The following is a 15,464-nucleotide window of genomic DNA, read 5'->3' as shown; positions in this document are numbered from 1 at the left end:
ACTCCCCTGGCTGTTGTTTTTTTATCTTCTGAGTTACTAAATAAAAAAATAAATAAATAAAGTACATTACTGCTCGTACGTCATTTCCGTTTGCGTTTCTCCTGCTAAACTGGAAACAATTTTCTGGTTGACTCGGGCTGCAAAATGTAGCCTACTCTACATAATGTGAAGTCAAACGGAGAGGATCGTATGATTGGGGTGATGTCTCCAACTGACTCTATTTTAGAGTGGCAAGGTATGATTGTGGGTGCTCCTGTCAGAAAACACAGGCCCGTATTCCACTTGACACGTGTATTTACTGTGGTCTGCAACAACACAGACAAAGAATAACCTAGCAACATCATCCAATGCATATCCATTAGTTAACAATATGCCTGAACATTACAATTCACTGTATTAAGCAATTAAACAGCCAAACAATACATACAATACACATTCATACGTTTCATCACTAGAATAGTAAGCATACTAACCGAAATAACTAACTAGTGTTCATTGTGACATCACTCACGAGAACATATCTAGGCTATTATGTTCAGCAGTTACCTGACACGAACCTAAATGATTAAACTCACCATTTAACATTTACACACAATAACAAACGTGGTGAAACATGGGAAATCTGCAACTACTGAGTTTTCTGGCATGAACAAACTACTAGCTAGCTTTGTCGAAGGAGGAAAAAAAAAAAGGAACCACGTCTCTCGCTATCAACACTTAGCGCTCGAGGAGCGTTCAATGCCTGCTCACAGTGTGGGACATTTCAGCATTACATCGAAACTCAATGAATTTATCAAATGCCAACAATTACTAATAATAACACAACGTGAGATTTCTAACATGAAGTATTTCTTAATGAAGTGTGTTTTACTCCAAATAACTTTTCACCACAATCCGATTCTGCAATTAAATATATTACAGAAATAGTGTAATGAATTGGGTTATCTGTGTTCTAGTCGAATTTGTGTCTTGCCAAGTTACGTTGTTTCCGAGGTTAATAAATGCATCGTGTGAGTCGCTGGATGGGAGGGCATGTGAGCGAGAGTAGCGGAGGACGAACAGGAGAGCGATTGCCTTTTTTTGACTGAACGGGTGTCGTACTGTATTGCCGTCGGCTGCGGCCTACAGTAGATGGCTGGACTAATAAAAACATGATAATTAAACTACTTCTGTGTTCTTGGAAGACGGTACAATATATTTTAAAGCGTGACATCATCGGCAGGCGCAAAGGACCCGATCACATCTGCTACCCACACAGGCTTACTGCAGGCCGGATCTAATAATAAAGAAATATCATCCCAGGGGCTGTAGAAAACCTTCTTGCGGGCCGGATGTAGCCCGCGGGCCTTGACTTTGACATATGTGACCTACAGCTACAAAAATTTGATTGTATATAAAACAGAAAGAAACCTACAAAAAATCCTCTTGGTGCCATATGCTAGACCTAAGAGGAAGTCTGCCATTTTGAATTTACTTTAAAGTTTAGACTCACCTTGACTACAAAAGCTGCTGTAACTTGATCCACATGATAATTTCGATTATTCAATTCCAATGTGCGAGCATCCCAAGGTGCCGGTACCCCAACGTTGACAGGGCTGTGAGGGGGTCCTTTATAGCTGCCTGCAGCTCTAGTTATGGCCCAAGCAGCGAGGTCCCTATTGTTTTTGTAGAAATGATTATTATTATTATTATTTTTTATTTTATTGTATTTTTTTTTTCTCTGCGTTCGATCGCATTTTTGCCCCCCTAAACATGCACGCAAACCAAACTTTGCAGTCTCAAACAAAATAGAATCCCAGCCTGTTGGACCTAGGCCTACAAAAAATGGCAGGCATGTGTAGCCCCAAAAGACGTACAAAAAAGTCCATTACAGCCATAGTCTAAAGTGTACAGGAAGTGAGCTATGAATTTTTGAATGTACAATTTGTGACCTTTTTTGGGCATTAACATGGACATTTGGGTGCATACTTTTGCACCCATGTCCCGGAGGATTCATCCGATTGACTTCAAATTTCGGATATATCATCTTAAGACCTGGGGCAACAACTGGGGATATTTTTTTGGAGTTTTCGATAAACTATATGACGGGGTGGAGCATCAAATTTGGTGTAATTTTTTTTTCCTTTGCCATACAGGAGAAAAACCTTAATAACTCCCCTGCACAAAAAATCCCAAACTTCACCTGTATGTAAAGAGTTGCGACCTTTAGACATATATTATACATATAGTGCCACCTAGTGGGGACAACATTTTTCTTTTTTTACATTTCTTTTTACTGCACGGAGCCCGTTGAACGAATCTGACTGAAAATTTGTCAGAAAAGCCTCAAGATGTTCATCTTGTTCTACGCCAAATATTGTGAGTTTTCGGCGAAGGGCGTGTTCTTGGCGGTGCCGCTTATTCTGAGTATACGTGACAATAAATGTTGTTTTAACTTGACTCAGATCATCCAAACTTTTTCATATTTGATGATAGCCAAGGGCTGAAGATATCAACGAACTTATTTTTCATCGTAGTGGTAGCGCCACCTAGTGGCGTATAAACGAAATCTCATGAAACTTTGCACATACATCAGGCCTGGCGTAATCATCAATATTTTTTTGATTTTTTTTTGTGCAATTTGTAAAAAATGGCTCTCTAGTGCCCCCTAGAATCTTTTTAAAAATCAGCCCCAGTTGTACGTTTTACTTATATCTACGAAAATTTGGTGGTGTATATAACAGGTCAAGACCTACAAAAAAGTCTCTTGGAGCCATGTGCTAAACCTAACAGGAAATCCGCCATTTTGAATTTACTTTACAATTCGGCATCACATTGACTTTAAAAGCAGCTGTAATGTGATCCACATGATAATATCTTGTCAAAATTTCACACATGCGATGAGAGTCTACACTGAAGACATCTACGACCTAACTTTTAATGTTTTATTCTTTAATGTTTCTCTCCTGGCAGGTTAGTCAGATCTCCCTCATATTTGCTCGGAAGAGTGTTTATGCCTTCATGATGTTAAAACACGAAGTTTGGGATTTTTCGCAAAAAGCTATTGCCATGGTAATGCCCAGTTTGCCAGTAACACAGTGCTGATTTTGAAAATGTAAACATGCACAAAAACCCATGAAATTTTGCACACATAGAAGGCCTGTTAAATTAATCAATAATTAATTATTCAATTGTGTGTGATCGGCTTGCAACCAATTCAGGGTGCCTACTGCCCGAAGACAGCTGGGTTAGTCTCCTGCATGCCCCGCAACCCTAGTGAGGATAAGCGGTATACGATGCAATGTTTATGAAGAAAAATTATGCTGTTTTTGAGGGTCTAAACTCATGAAACCTTGCACACACATTAGACCTGGCATGAAAATAAATATTTCCTTGTGCTATTTCCCAAACATAGCTCAAAAGCCCCCCCTACAATTGTTTACCCAAGCGTTCCAGGTTCCACGTTTCATGCAGAACTGTGGAAATTGGGAAGCATATGTAACAGCCCAATACATACAAAGATGTCATGTCTTCTGTAGTCATGTGCTAATTCCAACACAGAGTTCGCCATTTTGGCTTTATTTTTAAATTCTGCACCTATATTGGGCTTTTATAGGTCATTTTCTAACAAACTCATCCTAGAGATTTTATCAGATCATTTTCAAACTTTTGTGTTTCATCTAAACATGTTTAAAATGAGAAGTTAATGAAAGCTTTTCATTTCATCGCAAGCTGATGCCACAGCGATGCACTGTTTATAAAGAAAATGCTGCAGTTTTTGAGGGTCTAAACCTGTGTGAAAAATCGTGAAACTTTGCACACACATTAGACCTGTCTTAAAAAAAAACTACTGTAGAGATTTCTAATGCTTGTTTAAAAAATGTCTCTCTAGACTACTTCCCCCACCCTACACATATTTAAGGAAGCATTCACTGGTCTACATTTTACCTAGATCTTTGACAATTTAGAGACATCTGTAACAGCCCAAGACCGACAAAAAAGTATATTTTAATTGTCAATGTTTTAGGACCCCACCAACATCAAGAAAGTTTACAGCACTAGCCGTGTTGAAACACTTCACTCGAATAATGGCAGGAGAGTCTGGCTGCTGTCAACATTCTCAGCCGCTCCTCTCAATTATGTCGAGAGAGAGAGAGAGAGAGAGAGAGAGAGAGAGAGAGAGAGAGGGAGAGAGAGAGAGAGAGAGAGAGAGAGAGAGAGAGAAGCCACTGCTACACACACAGATTAACGCACATGGTGCAGTGATATTGGTGGTAAAACCAAGACTAGGAAAAGACTGATCCAAAACGTTGGAGATTACTACCTTACACTAAATTATCAAGATGATGGGAGCGTGCAGATACTCCCATAAAACTCTAAAACTTCCTTAAGACTATAGGACCTAAATTTTTAGTCTGAGACTGTGAAAATTGTTAAATGTAAGCCAAGCATTAGACGACTGCAATGACGTTCTGGCTTTGGTGCGCCGCCCCACCATATTTTCTTCTTGAAAGGCGTGGGTCAGAATGGGAGTAAATTCGAAACTGGTTATTTAAACATTTATACACATTATGGAGACAATATAAGGAACATTTGTGATAAATATTTAATTTAGTATTGATATATTCCTGGGGATTGCAGGTGAGGTAGCCAAACTTTTAGATGGGGGGTGGCAGCTGCCACCCCCTGCCACCCTGTAAAACCGCCTACGAGAGAGACTGGCATGTGGTATGTGTTATTGCTTTTAATCCTTAGTAGAATAACACATTAATCTTGCCGTTAATCTGCACAGAAGGAAGATAGGGAAAACCCATCAGCCAGATCACTTGATGTGTGCTGAGAGTAATGTCATATTTTGTTTACTACAGAAGAGATCATGCGCTTTTTAGAAAATGTGATGGTTTAGCAATATTCCAGAGCAAGCCTTTTAATATGAAGGCTTTGTGAATTAGAATTCTAATGGCCAAAGTTATTCTTGAACAGTAAGAATATGAACCCCCAGCAACACCTCTGCTAACTATTCAGTCAGTATTTTGTACAGCAACTCATATCATTCAATTGTTTTTTGTACAGACTTTCCATGAATATTGTAAAATACCAGAAATAAAAAAAATATTTTAAAAAAAAGTATAAATAACAAATAAACACGTCCACTCTTCCACACAATCCACACTTTTCTGGTGGGGGTGGGGGTGTGCATGTAGGTGTGTATCTGTAAAGTAAAATGTAATTGTTTTAATTCGGCAAATGATCAAATAATTATCACCCTGGGGAGAAGGTTTCTGATATGCCTCGGGTCATTTCTTTCTTTTTTTTTTTTTTATTTTTTTTTTTTAATAAAAACTGAACGGATCCCACATACTTTGTCTGTACCCCTGAGTTTGTGAGACTGAACAGTCACAGGATCCGCCCTTCCAGAAGAAGCATCCTGTCCAGGAGGCATCCCCAATGAACTCTACTACTTACCACACCGGTAATACATTTATGATGGCTCAAGAATTTTATTTTCTTTACTTTTAACTTATATTTGAATTAATACAATCTATTTTAACACTGTAGGTTTGGGTCCAGAGACTGTGGTTTCAAAATTCAACAGGCCGAATTAGAAGCCTTTCCAGAGGCTCATCTGTCGGCGACTCCTTGTGGTGACCCAAACCTGCAAGAGTACTCGGACTTTGCATGGAGCACAATAGGTTCCAGAAGCCAGTAGACTGGCAGTCTGCATCTGAACTGTATTTGAGATGGTTAGAAATCGCTCAGCTCAACTGAATTGAAACATTTCTATATTAATTAATTTGGTGATGCACTGTGAGATCAAAAAGTAAATGAAACTTCGACTCATGGCTTTATTTGAAACAGAATTAAAACCAGTGACATACCAAGACAATGAGTATTGGTAACATTTATGATCAGAGGTGTGTTGGCTATTGGGAGTTTGAGGAAAATGTCAGTATTTTTCAATTTTCCTGAACGAAAGATGTATTTATGGGCCAGTCAAACTGCGCACCCTCCACCCAGCGTGCTAAATATTTCCAGGCTGAATTTTGGTCTCAATACATCCCTATTTATAATTCAACTGCAATTTTAGGAACAAAGAACAGCAGTACAAAATGAGACCAGTACGGTCATCCAGACAGTCAAAAGAATATTTTTTAAGTTAAGAAATAAACAAAAAAATACAGAGTCATTAATGAAATAAAAACTGCAGCATGTTCAAAAGGGTTCTTTGAGTATAAATTCTAATTAAACCAGGAACTGTATGGTGGATCAAACACTTGTTGCAAATTTGTCCATTCAGCACTTTGTCAGAGAAGAGCAAGTTAAGCAAAAAGTACTAACACATTTAACAATCTGTAATCCTGAAGTTTAACTCACAAACTCAATATCCATCCATAACTTTTTATGAGTTGTGTATGTGGCTCCAAAACTAAAACTAGAATGAGACTCTAGGCTTATCAACATCCAAATCCTGGGCTATTTTGAAAACCAAAGTCCATCTGTGACTTAAACTGCATTACTCAAATAGTGGCAATTTGAATGTGTTTGAACATGTATTTGCCATTGGAAATGAAGAGTCATCCAAGAACTTGATTTTTGGGAATGGTTCCAGGCCAGATGGGGGAAGTGTAGTCAGTCCCGTTGCAAACATCTACACATCCTCCAAAGACACAGAAGCTTGACCATCTGCAACAAAAAAATATCCAGATACACTATGGAGATGACGTCCCCGAACCAGTTAAAAAATGTCAAACCTTCACAATCAAGGAGATAATCTGCCCATTAGGCCAATGTTTGACTCTCTCTCAGTCTCCTCTTACTTCCTGCAGGACTGAGGCTAGGTTTGAAGAGGCTCTCAAGTTCAAAACTAGTGAGTTGCTTTCTGAGTGGCACAGGGCAGGAACCAGTGAAGTAGGATGTTGTTGTAGTGCATTCAAAAACTGAAGAGTTGAAAGACCGTCTTTGAATCTACAAAGACCATAAACAGGTTGTTGGTTCGATCCCGGCTCCGGCCTCCCTGTGTGGAGTTTGCATGTTCTCCCCGTGCCTGCGATTGGCTGGCAACCAACTCAGGGTGTCCCCCGCCTACTGCCCGAAGACAGCTGGGATAGGCTCCAGCATGCCCCGCGACCCTTGTAAGGATAAGCGGTATCGATAATGGATGGATGGATGGATGGATGGATGTGTATATATATATATATATATATATATATATATATATATATATATATATATATATATATATATATATATATATATATATATATATTTAGTTAAACCAATATTGATTGATCGGCAGTCTTGAACCATGGCCAAAAATCAACCTTTTTAACCCAATTCAACATTGATTTAACTTCTTTTGCTATCTGGGATGGAATTAAGGAATGCTGAGGAAAGGGAAAATGACCTAAAGTCTTAATTCTTTTCTTTTTCAGTATGTGTACCGGTACATATACTGAAAAAGAATTAACATCAAACAAATCCGGGATCCATTATTGACATGCAGACATAATTCCAATGTAAATACATGTGTGTATAGATTTGTGTGTATTTGTGTAAATGTAAATCTATTTAACCTGTATCAAATTGACTGTGTATGATTATGAAAGTCAAATGACAAAAAGAGTTCAGAGAAAGAATTATGGTGGATTTGCACCACGACTTTTGAAAATTTGAAATGGAAGAATTTTATTGCTATTATAACTCTGTTGCTATGCTCAAACTAACACTCACTGGAGAAGAGCTTTGATGTCATCTGCTTTATCCCTGAGCACCAACGTGTCATGCAATGTAATCTCTTTGGGGATATGAGCTTGTCACACTGTCATAAAAATGAGGACAAGTTTCCCTTTCCAGTTAACAAGCCAAAACCATCAAATATTTAGAATCAAAGTACAATAGGGCCTGAGCTATTAGCTGCACTGAATGATGTTGGTGACTTGAAATAACTCTTATGGTACATAGCTATGTGGCAAACTCCCACGGCAGCAATGCGGAGCAGATTAAGCTGGCAGCCGTTCCTCCTGTTTACAGTTCAGATTTGCATTGGCACCAATCTGTTACACCATCAGACAGATGTTACTCTGCAAATAACACTTTGTCACAGCGAAGAAGCATGCAGCACAATAATTGAAACAATTCCAAAAGTCATTTTAGGTACATCCAGAGATGAGGGAAGTTGATGTATTGAATAGTAGTGTGGGATACTGCATATTTTAGTATTGATCCTATACCAAGTAAATACAGAGCCAGTATCATTTGCATCATTGAATTTATGCAATTCATGACCTTTAAGTAGCAACATGACAGGACTTTCCAAAAATTAAAATCTGTCAAAATGCAAAGTCTGGTTGGAAAGGCCACTTCGACCTGAGTACAATGCAGCAAGAATTTGGAAAAGCCGATGAAGTGTTCCGGAGAAATTTAGATTTTTGTGTGGGTAAAATGCTTTTGTGTTATATCGAAAATCTGGTCAGAATACCACACCTTCATATTAAAGTAAACAGTGTAATGAACTAAAGTATATTCTTCTCAACATTTCTGAACAAAAATTCACACAAAGCACTTTGCGATGTTGCTCATGTAAAGGGCCTGATTAGCATATGTTGCACCCCCAAATGTATTATTCTTTTTTTGGAAGGGATGGACTGTATTCTTGTTTTTTTCAAAAGCAAAATAATGATGCTAAGCTATTCAAAATTTGACATGATATATGAACCCATAAAGATAAATTGAACAGTACACAAAATTGGAAAATATCAGCAACAGTTGCCAAGGAACTTTGTACTGTAGTAGAGTTATTATTTTACCACTATTACTTCACTCATAACGCCATTTCTCACGAACTATTGATTTAGCAGAAACTTGTTATGCACTTGCTTATAAAGCAACTACAGTATTAAGTGTACTGTAATTCCTTCTTACCCGTTGAGACGTCCTACCAATGCCTAGTGTGCTTGCGCACGCATGCTCATAACGCCGACAGTGAGGACGCCAATATTTTTAGGATTGAGTTTAGGGTTAGGGTGAGGGGTAGGCTGTCTAATCAGCCTCTGGCAGGAAGTTTCGCAAGGGTAGGACAATTTGGCAGAACTGTAATCAGTAATCTGAAAAAAAAGAGATTACTGACAGTAATCTTTTTTTTTTTTTTTTTTTTTGATGAGACGTTTTTTGGTGCTGACACACGTCCGTGCCACACTTCGGATCAAAAGACGTTCACTGAAACAACACTGTGATAAACAGAATGTTGTGACGCAAGAAAAGATGCGACCAACACACACTCAAGCCTCGAATGAGCATTCGCCTCATACCCCTAGCTTCGGCTCACAGGCTCAGCGAGTAACGAAAAGTACTGAGTACCCGTATTCAGGTTCACTAGCGTCCCCTAGAAGTTTTTAACAAAGTAGCGCCAGTTGTACGTTTGACCTAGATCTATGAAAATTTGGTGCTATATGTAACCTAAAAAAAGTCTCTTGGAGCCTTATACTAAATCTAACAGTTAATCTAGCCTTTTGAATTTACTTTAAAATTTGGCATCACCTTGACTACAAAAGGTGCTGTAGAGAGTCTAGGCCTGAAGACATCTATGAACTTTTATCGTACTGGTACCGCCACCTACTAATGGAAATGTAAGTTTTATTTTTTGATTTTTTTTGGCCTGTGATTAACCAGTTCCACATCATATTTGCTCGGAAGAGTGTTTATGCTTCATGATGTTGCAACACGAAGTTTGTGAATTCTCCACCTTTGAACTTTTAACTAGTTCTGATTTCAATAAGTCCCCACAGAGACCAATAGACGCTCTCTGTGAGGACTTTGCAGACCACTTCAGAAGTAAAATTGATGACATAAGATCCAGTCTTTTAGCCCGTCAAAACACAAGTTTTAATAAACCCGGACAATCATATTTACATGAGGAAACACTGGAAAGTTTTGCCCTGGTTGATGCAAGGACACTTGTTCGAGTTTTCTCCCAGGTAAACCCAACAACCTGCCTTTTGGATCCATTTCCCACATTTCTTTTTAAGACATTTTATGCATTTTTTGAAGAACAAATTTTAAATATAGTCAATTGCTCTCTTCAGACGGGCGTCTTCCCCGCTGCCTTTAAAACGGCGGTGGTGAAGCCCCTTCTGAAGAAGAGCAGTTCTGACCCGAGCGTTTTTAATAATTACAGACCCGTATCCAACTTACCGTTTTTAAGTAAGATTTTAGAAAAACTGGTTTTCATCCAGTTGAATCATTTTTTAAACACAAATAATATTTTGGAGAAATATCAATCTGGTTTTAGGATGAACCACAGTACGGAGACTGCTCTTTTAAGGATTTTAAATGATATTAGGTGCACTGCAGACGCGAGAAAAGTCACAGTCTTGGTGCTACTGGATCTAAGCGCTCCTTTTGATACAGTAGATCACCAAATTTTATCAAATAGACTTAAAAATCTAGTGGGCATCTCTGGTACTGTTTTTGACTGGTTTTATTCCTATCTCACAGACCAATATTTCTTTGTAAGTATGGATACTTGTTCCTCCATAACCCATGAAATTAAATGTGGGGTTCCTCAAGGTTCGATTTTAGGCCCCCTACTTTTTAATCTTTATATGCTTCCCCTCGGGGATGTCATCAGGGGACACGGCATCAGCTTTCACAGCTATGCTGATGACACGCAGCTGTATATTGCCGTGTCTCCTGATGACACAGGACCCATTGATACCCTTTTAAATTGCATTTTAGATATCAAGTCCTGGATGGCAGATAATTTCCTACAGCTCAATCAGGACAAGACTGAGGTTTTAGTTATCGGTCCCGAAGGTCAGAGAGAGAAGCTTTTACCAAAACTACACATTTTTAATCCCTCACATTGTGTGAAGAACCTTGGCGTCATTTTTTACTCTGAGCTCAGTTTTATTCCTCATATTAAAAATGTAACCAAGATTGATTTTTATCACCTTAAGAATATCGCCAGAGTCCGCCCGTTTCTCTCTCAGGCTAACACGGAAGTGCTGATGCATGCTTTTATTTCCTGTCGTTTAGATTACTGTAATGCCCTGCTCTCTGGCCTCCCGAAAAAGAGCATTTCACCACTGCCGCTCGGGTGCTGACGAGAACCAGAGGGCGGGAGCACATTACGCCAGTTTTGAAATTGCTGCATTGGCTCCCTGTGTGTTTCAGGATCGATTTTAAAGTACTTTTATTAGTTTATAAATGTGTTAATGGTCTTGGGCCATCTTATTTATCTGATTTGCTCTTATCATACCAGCCCTCGCGGATCCTGAGGTCCTCTGGCGCCGGCCTTTTATTTATTCCAAGGGTGAGGACCAAAATGTATGGCGAGGCTGCATTCAGCCGTTTTGGTCCTCACCTTTGGAATAGCCTGCCAAAGGACGTCAGGTCTGCAGAGACTGTTGATATTTTTAAGAGGAAGCTCAAGACACACCTTTTTAGTTTGGCTTTCAACAACTTTTAAATAATTTATCTTTTCTTTTGATTGAAGATAATTCTATGTTTTGCTTTGAATGTTTTAAAGCACTTTGAGTTGCATTTTTATGTATGAAAAGTGCTATATAAATAAAATGTGATTGATTGATTGATTGAATTTTCGCAAAAAGCTGTTGCCCTGGCAACACCATTCATTCATTCATTATCCATACCGCTTATCCTCACAAGGGTTGCGGGCGTGCTGGAGCCTATCCCAGCTGTCTTCGGGCAGTAGGCGGGGACACCCTGAATTGGTTGCCAGCCAATCGCAGGGCACACAGAGACAAACATCCGCACTCACAATCACACCTAGGGGCAATTTAGAGTGTCCAATCAACTTACATGCATGTTTTTGGAATGTGGGGGGAAACCGGAGTACCCGGAGGAAACCCACACAGGCACGGGGAGAACATGCAAACTCCACACAGGGAGGCCGGAGCCGGTATCGAACCCACGACCTCTGAACTGTGAGGCGGTCTTGCTAACAAGTCGAACACCGTGCTATAATAGTGTGCTGTCCTGGCAACACTATTTATCAAGAAAACAACACTACTTGGACTGAAGATCTAAACATACAAGGAAACTCATGAAACTCTGCTAACACATCAGGCCTGGCAAAGCAACAGCATCAATATTTTATTAGGTTGTTGCGTGATTTTCAAAAAATGGCTCAATAACGCCCCCTACATTTTTTGGGCAAAGTAGCCCTGGGTGTACTTGTCACCAAGATTGACAAAAATTTTGATACAACATACTATTGTGAATTAATATTGTCTTTGCGTTGAGTTCCTTCATTTTAAATTTACTTTAAAATGTGGACCCTTGGTTAACAGAGGTAAATAAATATTTTTTCCCAATTTTTTATACAAGTGACAGCCTTTACCATTACCACCTTGAAACTGTAGGTGTTTCATCTAAAGATGCTCAATATGAAAAGTAATAGCAAATATGTTTTCTGGTAAAACCCTGTTGTGGTAGTGACATGCTGTTTGCCAAGAAAATTACTCTGATTTTGATGGTCTAAACATTCATGAAAACATGAAAAGTTGCACACACATGACCTCTGACAAAATATTACATGTTCTATTAGTTTATTGTGTGTTTTTTTTTTTAATGGCTCAGTAGTGCCTCCTAGAAAATGTTAATTAAGGAAACAGACCAGGTTGTAAGTTTCACCAACATCTACAAAAAGTTGGAGGCATGTGTAAGAGCCCAAGACCTACAAAAATTTGGTGGTATATTTAACAGCCCACGACCTACAAAAAAGTCTCGTAGCCATATGCTAAACCTAACAGGAAGTTTGCCATTTTGAATTACCTTTAAAATATGGCCCTATGCCTTTTATAGAGGTCACATTTTAAAAAACTCCTCCCAGATATTTTATCCGATTGTCATGAAACTGGGTGGCATGGTGGACGACTGTTTAGCATGCCTGCCTCGCAGAACAGAGGTCATGGGTTTAATCCCGGGCTTCGGCCTTCCTGTGTGTGTAGTAATGGCATGTTCTTGCCATGTTTGTGTGGGTTTTCTCCAGGTACTCCGGTTCTCTGCCACATTCCAAAAACATGCATGGTAGGTTAAGTAAATACTCTACATCAGGGGCCCCCAAACTACAGCTGCCGCCAAAGCGGCGGCGCGGTTGCATGCCAAGGCAGCTCGTCCCCCTGTGACTGCTCCTCTCGGTTAGCCCCTCCGCTCACTTCGTGCCAGGAAGCGCAGCCCTTCCGGCGGGTCTCCCCAGCTACTGCACCTGCCGGGACCTGCGGTGGCAGTAGTTGACCTGCCCTGGGTAGGTGATCCTGCCTGGGTCTTGAAATGAAAGAAATGAAAGAAGAGAAGTTCATACGATTTGTCCAATTTTTTGAAAAATTGGAATCAACAATCATTAGAAACCGTATTCGATTCAAAGAACTGGAATCAGAACTGGAATTGTCCAAATTCAAACGATGTCCAAATCTAGTAATTATTTATTCAATAAATAAATAATAATAATGATACATTTTATTTGTATAGCGCTTTTCATATCACTCAAAGACGCTTCACAACAAGAATAAGTGGATAAAATAAAACCTGCTGTTAAAACAAAAAAAGAGTTAAAACCAACAGAAGAAAGAGGATGCTATTACAGTAGTCAAGGCGGGAGGTAATGAAGGCATGGATGAGGGTCTGAGCGGCAGTGAAGGAAAGTGAGGGGCGGAGGCGAGAAATGTTCCTGAGGTGAAAGAAAGCGGTTTCGGTGATTTGGGTAATGTGTTGATCAAAAGAAAGATTACGGCAGTGAGAGGAGGCGGACAAGGTGGAGTTGTCAAGAGTAAGGTTGAAGTTGGGGGCAGTTTGTGTGAGGGAGTTTGAGCCAATTATTAGCAGGTAGGATTTAGAGCAGTTGAGAAAAAGAAAGTTTGTTTGCATCCAAGATTTAATATCAGAAAGACAGTTGGACAGAAAGGAGTGGATAGTAGAGGTGATGGATTTAGTGGAGATGTACAATTGGACGTCATCGCCGTAGCAGTGAAAGCGGAGACCGTGGTGATGGATAATTTGACCGAGGGGAGAAGAGAAGATGAAGAGAAGAAGACTGAGCACAGAATCCTGGGGGACACCATGGGACAAGGGGACATTGGATGAGGAGCAGTTGTTGATGTGGATGAATTGTTTCATGTGTGTGAGGTAGGAGTGAAGCCAGGTGAGGACTTTGTCAGTGATGTTGACAGATTGCAGGCGAGAGAGTAGGATGGAGTGGTTGATGGTGTCAAAGGCGGCGGTGAGGTCGAGGAGGATGAGAATGGAGAGTTGGCCGGAGTCAGAGGAGAGAACGAGGTTGTTGGTGATTTTGAGGAGGGCGGTTTCAGTGCTGTGTTGTGTGCGGAATACAGATTGAAATTGTTCTAAGAGTTGGTTATTGTCGAGGTGGGCTTTGATTTGGGATGCAATAACACGTTCTGTAATTTTGGACAGGAAAGTGGGTTTGAAGATGGGTCGGAAGTTGCTCAAGATGCCAGGGTTGAGTCCGAGCTTTTTGATGATGGGGGGTAACAGCAGCAAGTTTGAGTGAGGAGGGAACAGAGGAAGAGTTGAGGGAGGAGTTAACTATGGTGGTGATGAGGTGAGAGATGGTGGGACAGTAGTGCTTGACGAGGGATGATGGAATAGGATCCAGTATGCAGGTTGACAATTTAATTGTAGAGATGATATTAATAGTGATATTATTTCCTAACTTTATTATTTTCTGTGAAGAAATAGAGAGAAGGCTATTTGGTTATTATTTATTTCACAAAGTGTTATTTTTTCCTGACTTTTTTTTCTGTGAAGAACCCAGAAAGGATTATTGATATTTAATGATTTCATAAATTGTATAATATTATTTCAATTATACTGTTGTTTATTTCCTGACTTTTTTCTATGACTATCCCAGAGAGGGTTATTTGGTTATTATTTATTTAATAAATAGTTTTCTGTGAAGATCCTGGAAAGGGTTATTAATATTTGGTTGTGTGTGGCTCTCAAGAAAATAATACAGTAAATGTTTTTGTTTAGGCACCCTTGCGATCGTCACACATTTTCTGGTCCAAACTGACCCGCATCAGAGAAGGGAAAAGTTATGTGGCCCTCACAGGGAAAAGTTTGGGGGCCCCTACTCTACATTGTCCTTAGGTGTGATTGTGAGTGTGAGTGGTTGTCTGTGTATGTGTGCCCTGTGATTGGCTGGCAACCAGTTCAGGGTGTACCCTGCCTACTGCCAGAAGACAGCTGTGATAGGCTCCCCTACAACCCCAAAGCGGTTCAGATAACGGATGGATGTGTGTCTGAAACTGTAGGTGTTTCATCTAAAGATGTTCAAGATGAAAAGTAAAAGTAAAGCTTTTTATTTCATTGAACGCTGTTGCCGAGGTGACGCTCTGTTTTCCATGAAAAATTATACTGGTCTAAACATGTATGAAAACATGAACATTTTCACATACATTAGGCCTGGCAAAAATATCTATGTATTTACAGTCGTATAAAAAATC

General features: G+C 39.7%; 1 protein-coding gene across 2 annotated transcripts in view; it reads left to right on the top strand.

Annotated features, from left to right (window-relative positions):
- The window catches only part of gabrr2a (gamma-aminobutyric acid type A receptor subunit rho2a), a 155,742-nt gene that overhangs the window by 34,836 nt on the left and 105,442 nt on the right, over positions 1-15,464 (top strand). The gene's annotated exons all lie outside the window — the stretch shown is intronic.

The sequence above is a fragment of the Filicampus tigris genome, chromosome 13 (genome assembly GCF_054856515.1).
Source record: "Filicampus tigris isolate MCC_2025a chromosome 13, RoL_Ftig_1.0, whole genome shotgun sequence".
Taxonomy (NCBI): Eukaryota; Metazoa; Chordata; class Actinopteri; order Syngnathiformes; family Syngnathidae; genus Filicampus; species Filicampus tigris.
This window is presented reverse-complemented; position numbering and strand designations above follow the sequence as displayed.